Raw genomic sequence first — 13,161 nt, 5'->3', positions numbered from 1 at the left:
TTGTAGAAGAGTTGGGATTACAAAATCTCTCAGCATATCATGGTACCGTTGTCCTGTGACGGAACAGGTTTGGATTCCATTTGAACTTATCTCATCGAAGGAATACAGTCCAATGATGAAGGTAGTTGTAAAACCACACCATACTGTCACTTTTTCAGGATGCAAGGGTTGTTCCTGGATAACGCGAGGGTTTTCCTCTGCCCAAATTCGACAGTTGTGGGTATTAACTTGCCCATTGAGGCAAAAGTAGGCCTCATCACTCCACAGAATGTTTCATGGCCAGATTATGTGAACCACCATTCGAGCAATTAACTGGAGTGCAAAAGTTTTACGGACCTCTAAGTCCCCGTCCTGCTACAGGTGCACAGACTTGATTTGTTATGGATAAAAATGCAAAATCTGCCGTACGATGTTTCGTACAGTTGAATACGGCATATTCAAAAGACGGGAAACAACTGGTAAACTCACACTATTATGCGGCGACTGAGTGCTGGCTTCAACGAGCATGGTCAGAACATTTTTGGCGCAGGAAGACAGGAGTTTGTTCGTCCTTTACCTGGAAAAATGCCAAGTTGCCCAGTTTTTTTTCAAATTTCTGCATCGTCTTCAGTAGGGCACCTGCAGACATTGGACCTCTTCGTATCTGCTTGATACTATGAAATTTCTTTATAGCTGCAACGGAGTTTTGTTGGTTCTGGTAGAGCAATTTCACCGGTAGCACTTTTTCTTTCAACGTAGGCATGACGAACAGAGAATAAACTAATGTTCGTGCAGAATCCGCCTTCTTTTTATCCAAAGAAAAATGCTAGTAGATATGCGCTGTAACGCGAATTATGTTTCACATTTTCAATATAAGCAATTAAATGCCATTTATGTTACAGCGCCATCTATTTGTGAATTTTTGTGCTAATTTTTTAAATTAATAAATATGAAGCGCATCATCTGAATAATCTTTAGTTTAAATTTCATCTTATTTGGACCAATAGAAGGCATTTTAGAGCCCTATGAAGTGGGTAACTTATTTCTTGCTAACCCTGTATATTTATGGTCCGAAACAAAAGAAACTATTGTAATTCGCTTCATTTAAATCCTTTTGAAAATAAAACTAAAACTGAATTTTATGATGAATATTAGAAATTTTCGTAGAATAATTCTTAAGATATTACATAAATCATGACAATTATTCTGTAGTGCACATAAAACTTAAAGCTGAACGACTCTGCTTTCATTTCTCGTATTTAAAAAACTGCTTGGTTTAAGTAAAAAAAAATATTAATTACAGTTCAATAAATTCTACTTTAATTTAAAGTTAAAATTTTGCAGGAGCTGATAGAAAATTAGAGAAATTCATAGTGCATTATGGATTAAGACCTTTGTAATTGTATGACTGAATTATATGATTATCAAAATTTGAAGTTTAAAAAAATTATGATGAAGAAACTATTAAAAAAGTACCATAAAATATTTAATTGAAAATTTTAAGAACCACCAAGATTAGCGAACCAGCTGGTCTTCTTCTGGTAATCTTCTTTCCCTCATCCAAATAAAGTTTCTTCAATTTTAGCTGATATTTGTATTTAATTTCACAGAAGCTTCATATACAGTTTAATCATCTCACTCTTAAATGCTTTTAAAATTACATCACTATATTTAGATTCAATTAAAGAGGATATTTTGCGAAATTGTTGCAATGGCATAATCGAAATGCATGCACCAATATTCAATTGCATTTTTTTCTAGATTATCGCTAATGAAAACTTTTAACGTTATTTTATTTTTAATTTCTCCCAAGTTAACTGCAGAAATTTCAGTTTAATCTGTTACTTGAGTCATTTTTTTTTCATTTTAGTTTTGCAATTAAATTCGTCCCTTAAATTTATATTTTACAATGTTTCTTTTTATCGGGACGCTCATTAGAAAAGAATTATTACACCAGAAACTCTCGTTTTTAAATACTTAGACTTATTTCGTTTGTTATTTATTGCGATTCAAAATGACCGATTTTTTTTGTACATTTCTGACACCGTAATTTATGAACAGCTTTAGAATTACTTGTGTGCAATTTATGGGAATCTCTTGCGGCTATTTTCATTGCTATAGCGATGTTTACCACTTTTTCGGAAATACAGTCATGTCCATAAATTAAGTATATTGCAAGTTCAATAAAAGAAAGAGTCAGAAGCAAAGCAAATGTGAACTTATTTGTGAAGCCTATTTATTAAACAAAAGGTAAAGAGCAAAAAAAGATGTTATATGTTTGATATCATTAATAAAAATTGCAATAGAGCAAATTACAAAAAAAAAGTATTTAAAAAACCAATATTACATTGTTGGTATGATGGTAAATACATAGTATGTCTCCCAGACGATGCAATAACAGTTCGTAGAACGTCTAGGCATACTGAGTATGAAATTAACGATCTGATCTTGGTGAATATTATACCACTCATCAAGCAATGCTCTCCGATGTTCCGGTAGACATATAGGGGGTGGTTGACGTGCTGCAACTTGTAAGCCAAACATATCCGACACATGCTCTACTGGATTCAAGTCCGGTGAAAATGCTGGCCAGTCCATACGAGTGATATCCTTCAATCGAAGGCATTCGTTTACGAGGTTTGCAAGATGACAGCGGGCATTGTCATCCATAAACACGAATTCTGAGCCAATGGCGCCCCGAAACAAACGTACATGATTTGGCCTGTCATTGTTCCAATTTGAACATGCAGGTCAGTTCTGGAACCCAAAATAATTCCTCCCTAAACGAGCAATCCTGCACCACCGTAACGGTGTCGTTCAATGATGTTCTCTTGGTGATAACGGGTACCTGGTGCTTTCCATATGAAACTCCGGCGAGAAGCAGACTGCAAGCTAAACCTGGACTCGTCGGAAAGCATCACACATGCCCACTGTTGCGGTGCCCACAATGCATGCTCTTTATTCCAGGTTAACCGCAGGCGACAGTGAGTTGCAGTAAGTGGAACACATCTGACTGGCCTACGAGCATATAGACCAATGTGCCCTAAGCGTCTGTACACGGTCTGCCTTGAAACTGTCGTACCAGTGGCTGAAGAGAGCTGACGAGATAGGTCTGATGCTGTGCTCCGTCTGTTTCTTTTGGCAGTAACTGCCAAATACCGGTACTCATTCGGCGTTGTAACTCGGGGACGACCTGTACTGTAACGTCTATTCATATTACCATCATCTTGGAATCGTTGCCAAAGCCTGGAGTTGACACTCTGGGCGATTCCAAGTTCCTTGGATACTTCCATTTGGGTACGCCAACACTCCAGACGGCCGATTATTCTACCACATAAAAAAATCATCCAAATGCGTCCTTTGTGCCATAACTATGTGGTTATTGCATTGAAAGGCTTATAAAGGCTTGCGAACAATTTTGTTTCTTTGTCTGTATTTCTTATACATCACCCTCTTACACTCTCGTCATTGTGACGTACTATCGGTGTCATCTGGTGGCTTTCTGCAATTTCCATATGATTTTTGAAGAGGTGTGTAGTCATTTTACAGATGATATATGTATTTTAGAATTCGATTTCCTCGTGACTCTGAATTATCCTTAATTTATGGACAGGAGTGTAAGTTCTGGTGCCAATAACAACTTCTTCTGAATGGCACCGCTTCGTAGACTGCATATGAATCTGTCACGAAGTCTTTCTTGGACAAATTGTCCAAAATCTCAAGTTGTTGATATTTTTTTTTCAAATGAACACAAAACTCCGTTGCTATTTTTCTGTCTGCATAGTCTCATTTGTGAAAATGAAATCTTCTCAAAATCGAAAGTGGCTCCGGGTTCAAATGCTTTTTAAATATTTTCAGTCAGGTTTTGGGTTTATCAGGTTCGACCAGATTCTTTAATAAAATAAAGGTTTTTACCGATAACAGAGCGATCGTGGTTGTCGCTTTCTTTTCCTCTGGAATGTCGCTCGTCGCAAAAAACATTTGCAGATGATTTAAATACGAAGTAAAATTTTCGACCTCTTCCTTAAATGGTTCCACCATTAATACATTCTGTTATGCACACTTAGAGAAGAAAATTTATACTCGTTGTAGTAGCACGGTTACAGTTAAATAAAGTTAAATTGCATAGAACTAGCAAGGTTGAAAATTCAGTTCGGGATGAGATTTACTATTATGGTAGTATTCAGAATGTTCTCTCATGAAAATATTAAAGCGCAATGGCAGTCAATTTGGGGAAAATGGCCCCCAAACTTTCTGCATAATTTATATATTAATAATGTGCCGCCGTTGCTTTGACGCGAAAGTCTAGTGGTTCAGATGCTTGCGTAGCTAGCAGAAGACCCAAGTTCGCTCCTGGGCTAGCATTTTTTTTCTCTAATCGATTTCAAATTAATTTAGCAATTTATAAATATTTTTTATTAATATGTTTTTCCTTTTTTCTGCAAAAATAATTATTTATTCTCCTAATACGTGGATTACAATTTAATTTTTAGAAGAAAAATAATGATAAGTATGAATTCATTTTTTTAATATTCAGAATTACTTAAATTAACATTTTAAAGGTAATTTCAATTAATATTATACTAATTTTTATATGGGAAAGTCAATGTATTTTCTCTTAATACCTGAACTATAATTTAAAAAAAAACATTAAGATATGCACGCGTTTTTCTCCTTAAAAATGATTTTAAAAAAATTACAGACAGTTTAAATTAATATGTAACTCTTTTATCGATCAAAAATGAATGTTTTAAGCATAAATATTGTTTAAGGGAGAATGTTTAAACATTCTCCTTTAAAATAAATATTGAATTATAATTTTATTTTTAAGCAGGAAAAATAATTACATATATAACTTAACTGATGATAAATGTTAATTTAATTACTGACATCATTAAAATATTTCTTTAATTTTTCATTACATACAAGAGACAGAATGATAATTATCGTAAAAACATTTCAAAGAAGTTAGATATATTTTAACATTTTGCAAAATTCATAAATAATGATTATCCACAAGAGAAACCTTAAAAGAATCGATAAAAAAACAAATTTCATTTACCTTCAAAAAATATTTGTTTTTCTTCAGAAAATCGGTCAGTGACAAAGCATATCATATGCTACTAAAAATTTTGAACAATCTGCCTGTGCTTTCCAAAACTTAACACTTGCTTTCTACTTTTTTTCGATTATTTACATTTTGAATGTTTGCGGATATAATTTTATTTATTTTAGCTGCTCTTTTTAATTCCCGATATACATACAGCTTCGTTGAATTATTATAAAGAATATATCTTTTTTAAAATCCAAAAATTTAAAAAAAATTTAATGATTTTAAGATACAAATAGCTATTTTGTAATATTTTTATACTTAAAATTATGTGTATAATTATTTTAGCACTTAAAAATTAAATTATAGTTATAATTCAAAAATAATATACATGAATATTATTATTTTTCTTTTAAAAAATAAGTTATAACTTATGTATTCAGAGAATATACATTTATTTTTTCCATATAAAAATGAGTATAATATTAATTGAAACCATCTTTTAATTGTTAATTTAATTTAAGTAATTCTGAATATTTAAATTTATTCTGAAGTAATTCTGAATATTTAAATTTATTCTGAAGTAATTCTGAATATTCACACCTATAATTATTTTTCTTCTAAAAATTAAATTGTAATATTATGAGAATGTATATATATTTTTGCATAAATATGAAAAACATATTAATTAATACTGTTTGTAAGTTGCTCAATTAATTTGAAATAAGTTAAAAGAAAAAAATAAATGAAAAAGCAAAAAAAATGCTAGTTAAGGATCGAATTCGGGTCTTTAGTTTGCTACGCCAGTGTCGTAACTACTATTCTATTCGCACCTCGGCAACGGCGACACATTATTAGTATATAAATTATGTAGAATGTTTGAGGGTCATTTTCTCGAAATTGACTGGCCATTGCTCTTTATTATTTTCGTGAGTGAACATCATAAATGTATACTATCTTTATACTAAATCTCATCTCGAACAGAATTTTCAACCTCGTGCCCTCTCCTTGTAAATATAACATTTTGGTCTTTTTATATTATTTTCGAAAGCCTCATTTACCCATAAAAATCTATTATCAGATAAATAATATTTTGAAATTCAATTAAATAAAGAAATTCAACTCTTCTCCAATTAAATATTTTATTTTAAATATTTAATTTAAACTGGTTCCAATTAAAGAGAACATTAAAATTAGAAATAGACATGCGAACAATGCCGGTTTTTTCAGGAATTAGATTTAATGCTTGATTTCCATTTTTTTTCACTAATTATGGACCTACCATAGAATTCATCATTTAAACCCCCCCTCCCCCTGTTTTCGGAATTCTAAGCTTAATTACAGATTTGTGGAAAAGGTGTACCATTTGAATTTCTCCGTAAAGGCATCAAACGAATCTTTAATCCGATTTTAATGATATTTCGGAAGCCCTTAATTAATATTAGGCAATGCAGTGTAGCTCTCTTAACAGCTTCATTATTTGTTTCTTTATTTAAGTAATGATTGTAAGACTACTGTTTTCGCTGTCCCTTTTGAAGGAAACGTGATACCTTTGAAGGTTGACAATTTCAATAATAATACCAAGAAATTTATCTAACTGCTGCATTTGACTTACATTTATTAATGATTAATTCTTGGTATTCTGTATCTGAATAATGGAATTTATTATTGCTTCATTTACAAATTTTTAGTTCAAAGGATTTAATTCTATATTTTCGGTTTTAATCTGCGGAATGGTGGAGTGATTCCACTTTCAATTAAATCACAATACATCGTTAAGAATAAGTATTTGTACTGCGAAGAATTCTCTATTTCCTTTTGAGACAACCAAAGATACAATATAAAACTGCAATTTATGCTTCTAGGTGGGAGTTGATTACGAAATTTACCTTGCTATTCTGGGAAAAAGGCCAAGATCGATTAAAGGGCAATAGATTACTTCCTTAGGAAAAGTGAAATCTTTATGTTTGTACAATGATTGCCTCAGTACGTAAGTGAAACAAACATCTACAGGTTCAACTTTTTTACATCTCGTAAAGGTGAATCGTGATAAGTTTAATCATTAAATTCACTATTTGGTTCAATTGCCCGTCTAAATACAAATGCCCTGAAAGTTTATTAAGTAGAAGTTATGAAGTTTCATAGCATAAAACTCATTAATAGTTAGTCAGTGATGCATTCAAATTCAAAATATTAATTATGAGCTGGGCATTTTTTTTCACAATTTAAAAATAAATCATTCTGTTAAAATTAAACAACGTGCAGATGGAATTTCATTCTGGCGTGCCTAATATCATTACCCTAAGAAATATGTGCTGTTAGAAAAAGAAACTATTTTATTTTGACAGGAAAAAACTGAAATAAAACAACAACAAAAATTACAATAGGTTCCAATAATGGCTTGATATATTTTTGCACTAAGATTTATTTTCTTATTGTTTTTAATACTGATCGTAAACTACAATGCAAAAAAATAAAGAAGAGCGCTTAATATTAAGTTAATGACTATTGCCAAGTAATAGCCCAAAAGTAAATTCTTTCTTTTATGCGAAACAATCTTTTACAATTTGTATTAATTAAACATTTCAAGTTATTTTCGATAAATAAATACGTGCACTTTTACACTTTTGAGTATGAAAAGATATTTCCGTATAGATCATTCTTTGTTGAAAGATAAAAATAGAACAATAAAAAAAATAATCTATCTTCATAAAAACATTTTTTTTTTCAATCTTCAACATTGACGAATGCACATAATAATAAAAAATCTTATATCGAAAATAATCTTGAGGAAACATTAATGCTTTATGTTGTAAATTTTGTAAACTGTTTCTTGCCGTTTTTACTATCGAATGACTCATTAACTACAATTATTAGATGTAATGAAAGAAATTGAAAATTCTTGAAACATATGACAGAAAAAAAGCAACAGAAAAATTACTTTTAATTTATTTTCCTTAATTCATTAATATTATTTCATTTCTTTCTTTCTATTTTCATATTTCCTTAATGCTATAATAAATATATAATAATATAACAAACATTTTTAGAAGTAAAAAAGAAAAAGTATAAGAAATAATTCTAATAATATGGTTGATATTGGTATTCATTTTATGGGACTCTTGTTATTGTCATTTCTTATAACGCGTATAGAAATAGTTTTGAAGAACAATTCCTTTTAAACAAAGCTTTTTTACTTTTCATGTAATAGTATTCGCAAAATTAATAAATTTAGCATTATGTCTATGATAATTAGGATTCTATAACTCTACTCTATATTTATTTAATTGAAAAAAAAATGATAAAAATCTAAAATCTAATAAAATTTAATACAAAATTTCAATTTGAACTTTCAATGGCTTTCTAGAATCGACTGTTCTAGCCCTCTATAATTATGAAATTTAAGATTCATAACTCAACTTGATTTCTGAAGAGTAGGTTGATTGTCAAGAATGTCTTACTAAAAATAATTAATAGAACAAGAATTTTTTACAATGGAAAATTGGAATTTTATCAGCAATCCATTTATCGAGACAAACAGCATAAAAAAAATCATTTGCTCTATTTACAGCATTTTTTTTTCCATTTGAAAATTTGAGTCCATTTCTAAAGATTAAACAATCAACTATTAGCTAAAGACTAAAGTCAACAAAAAGGAACACCTCTATAACTTTGTTATTTATAATCACATCTTCACAAAATTGCTGTCGATGGAAATTGGTCAATGGGACAGGTTGGTTGAGATAGATAAACTGATTGACCGGCTAATTCAATTCAGCAGGCGCTTTTATGAATGTGTATCAAATTTCGCCCCGAAATTTCCAATAGTTCTTGAGATATAGTGAATTTTGTTTGGTGAAAACTCCGCCCATAATGATCTCACACACCGGGACCCTTGTCTATATCTATACTTATAATAAAGCTCAGTGTGTGTGTGTTGGCACTCTACAAGCTAGACAGTTCGATCTAAAGCTATCAAATGTGGCATCTATATACTTTGGAGGTCGAAAATGCGCACCGACAGCTATTTTTTAAATTTTTAATTAAAATTCTAATTAATTAAAATTATTCGAAATTTTGGCGTTTTACGCGATAACATCTGAAAATATCATCGCACTAAAATTATTTTAACATCATGTTAAAGTTAAGAAAATTATGATTGTAATTATACCAATTATATAATCTATAAATTAAGTTTCTATTTTTAATAAATTTTTGAAAAATTTCAATTTTTCAATAATTTATTTCGCTCAAAATCATAAATAAAATTTAGCCTGCACGAGCATGTTACGCGTGGAAAGGAAAAAAATTATTCTTTATCAACGGGTTGCCGTCAAACTGATAAAAGATGAAATTAGAAAATAAATTAACTATTACTGGAAATTAAATCACAAAAAGTTTAATTTTCAATTTAACGAATTTAATTTTTTTAAATTTCAAAGTTTAATTTCAATTTAATTAACGAATTTTAAATTTTTATGCAGAACATTGGTTTTATGAATCATATTTAATAAAATATTCTTGATACACTAATATTTTAAAGAAAAATGTTCCATTATTTTGTAATTAAAGTTGATTAAGTTATGAAAATTTGAATGTCTCTATTCTATAAAAACGCTTGATAATAGACCTCTCTATTGATCGTCCACAAGAAAATACGCCATTCAGGTCTTGGACTTTTCCCAAGACTGATTGTCTAAGGTAACGTAATTGTTGATTGTCCTAAAATAATAATATTCAAAGTTTTTTTTAACTCGATCTGGTTTGATCGTAGCTGATCGAAACGATACTTTTACAGAATATGATTTATAGATTCGAGGACTGTATAAAATTATAATTGTTTTCAGAAGTACATTTATTGACTGAAATAAAATAAAACATTATTTACCACATTTAAATCTTTTTGAAAGGTAAAACTGAATTTTATGATGAATCGGAGAAATTTTTATTGAATAAGTCTTTGAAATATTGCATAAATTATAAAAAAGTATTCTGTAGTATACACAAGTTTACAATGCTATGAGATATAATTTTCTGTAATTTTCTGAGATATAATTTTCTGTAAAAATATTTGCTACAGTAAAAAGATGTTTTCGTATTTATTGAAGTTTTATCTTAGCCTTCAAATTAGAGGTATATATATATAATACAATGAACAAAATATCGCAATGCTTCTATAATAATATGAATCATGTGACCATCGAAATTTGAAGCTAAAAAGTAATTTACAGCTACTAAGCGACCAAGGTACATAAACATTTTATTGAAAGTTTTTGACTATTCCTGGCGAAAAAACTGGTCGCCAAAGACGGCTAATATTATATAAATCTCAGCTTGTCAATAGCAAAATAAGACTTTTTTTGCGTTTTTATTCCTGGAATTTCGGAGGCACAAACAACACGGTTCGGATTCATTATTAATATGAGAATGATTTTTCAAAATAGTTTTTTTTATTTAATTATTGAAGCACGTACATCATTTAAACTTTTTAATTGATAGCGGGATAACAAAGTAATATACATCTTAATATGTATAGTGAATAATATTTGTTGTCTAACCCATTTTTTTTCTAAAAAATAGTCGCTGATTGGTAAGATGCGAATACCATAGAGGCATTTTAAGCCAATGAAATTACCGGTATTTATTAAATGGACGAACTTTTATTTTCAAGTGGAAACAATTGTTAATCGGGTAGAAGATTTATTACGTTTGCTATTGGAAAAATAACAGAGCGATCGACACTCTGTTATGCAACGGCTGATGTAATGAAGACGAATTGAGCCAAGAACATTATTATGCTACAAAATCTCGATCTAGAGGTAGGAAAATATTTTTTTTCCTAAGCGCTATTGAAAAGATGAGTTTATTTTATAACTATGAGGGAATCATTTGATGGAAAATTTTAAAATATTCTGCATCTAATTAAAGAAATTTTTGAAGGGGTGCTCAACATTAAGTCATTAGGTATATAAATGATAGGTCCTAATTATTTATTTTTATTTTAGCGTTAATTAATTTATTGAATGCTAGGAAATGATACGGATTTCCTTGGATTTTTATTCCATTTACTTGCAAATGATAATTGCGGCTAAAGAACAAAAATTAATAAAACATTCCAATAGTCGATCAGTCCTACAATGTAATTTTATATCTTCTGAGAGAGAGAGAAAAAAAAAACATAAAATTTTTTTAAAGAAAGCAGAATTTATCTTAAATTAAAATCATCTGATCTGAAAGTAAATTTAATATTAAACTAACTGCAATATTATAAAGCTCGTGCTTTATAAAAAGTAGATCCATAAATAGAAATAAATTTAATATACGGTCCCTCAAAAAGTGGGTGTTGCTAATCGACTGTGGGAATTTTACAATTTGTATGAATATTTCGAAAATTATTTGGGCATTTTAGAATGTCAGCCTCGCTCTCATGCAAAAATTTTACAATGTTACAATTCACTTTTTTCCCACTTAAAAAATTCATAATAATTTACTTTAAAAATTCCTAAAAAATATTAAGTTTGTGTTACTAATGCATTTATTTCATGACATTATGAAATATAGTAATTTATTTTCGGTGAGTGAAAAAAATTTAAGAAGTATACTATAATAGTTTCTGAAATATCGCCGAAAGTTCATAAGATTCATTAACATTGGAAGCCTCATTTTCCAAAAACCTATAAATTTTAATATAATTATCCGAATTCCATAAAATGTTATTGAATTGTTAATTTCATTACTACAAATCGATTCAGTAAAAAAAATTGATAACCGTAATCGAAAAAATTCAAGATAGTAATTAATTTACCATGTCAATTAATCGGTTGAACAGTTTGTCTATCTCAGTGGTTCTTAACCTTTTTAAGCCGCGACCCAAATTTGAGAAATATTTGAGAAAAAGTCAAAATTTTTTCATTGCTTTATTTTAGATCTTATTTTTAAAAAATCTTCAATCCTACGATGATGATTTTTTTTAACTTACACATTTTTTTATTTATTTTTTTAATAATAAAGATAAACAAAAGTGCTTTCGATCCATAAGAAAAATATCTTCATCTCTAGTTGTTGTTGACATTGGTTTGCAAAATAAAATGTCCTCCTGTATATATGTTAAACCTGGATACCGCACGTAAACCATGAGAAACTAAAATGTCTGAAATTTCGTGTATTACTAACTTTTTTGGTTCGACTCAGCGCGACCCAAGAAATATGCTTCGCGACCCATTTTTGGGTCGCGACCCATAGGTTAAGAACCGCTGGTCTATCTCAACAAACCAGTCTCCTCGAATCAGTTCCATCGATACCAAATTTCTGAAGACGTGACAATAAATAAAAAAATTACAGAGGTGTTCAATTTTTTTTGTTGGCGTCTGTATCATGCATTTAGTGATAATTGACCGGAGACTTATGTAAGATCGACATAAAAAATGGAAATGTTGTTTTGCGTATTAAAATCCTAAGAGTCAGTAAGCATTTTGTAAACAACAACAACAAAGAATGAAAAATACTTGCACAATGTTCATGAAGTCCATGATGAACGAGAAAACATGAAGTTTAAATTGTAATAATCATGCACTTTCAAAAATACACCCGTAGGAACTTTCAATGACGTGAAGAATATGTTGAAAGAAAAAGAGAAATTTTATAAGCTCGCAAAAAAAGTATATTCGTTTTCACCTCAAAAAATTAAAAATATTTTGTTTTACTTTGATCATACTGTTTGATAGTTTGCCCTCTTTTTATTTTATTATAAATAATGATTCGAAAGTGATACAGAATTCATTTTTATTCAGAGAGAATATCCAATCAAATTTCAGTGTTAGTTAATTATAAGCCTATTAGCCACCTTTGACAACCAACTTCTACGCCCAGATTATTGACTTTTTAGGTTGTTAAGCGATTAATAATTACATAATCGTATGCATGTATCTGATTGAATAATTCATTTTTTAAAATTTTATATTGCTATATGATACGACTGAAAGATATGAATTTAATTGAATCAATCTACATCAAATTATTGCACATGTAGGTTGCAAAATGCATGAACCACGAAATAAAAATCTTCCTTCGTATTCGTGATTAGCAAAAGAGAGTAATTGAATGCTTTGAGAATGAGGATGAATTTCATCGTA

This window comes from Argiope bruennichi, chromosome 2, assembly GCF_947563725.1.
Source record: "Argiope bruennichi chromosome 2, qqArgBrue1.1, whole genome shotgun sequence".
NCBI classification, from domain to species: Eukaryota; Metazoa; Arthropoda; class Arachnida; order Araneae; family Araneidae; genus Argiope; species Argiope bruennichi.
This window is presented reverse-complemented; position numbering follows the sequence as displayed.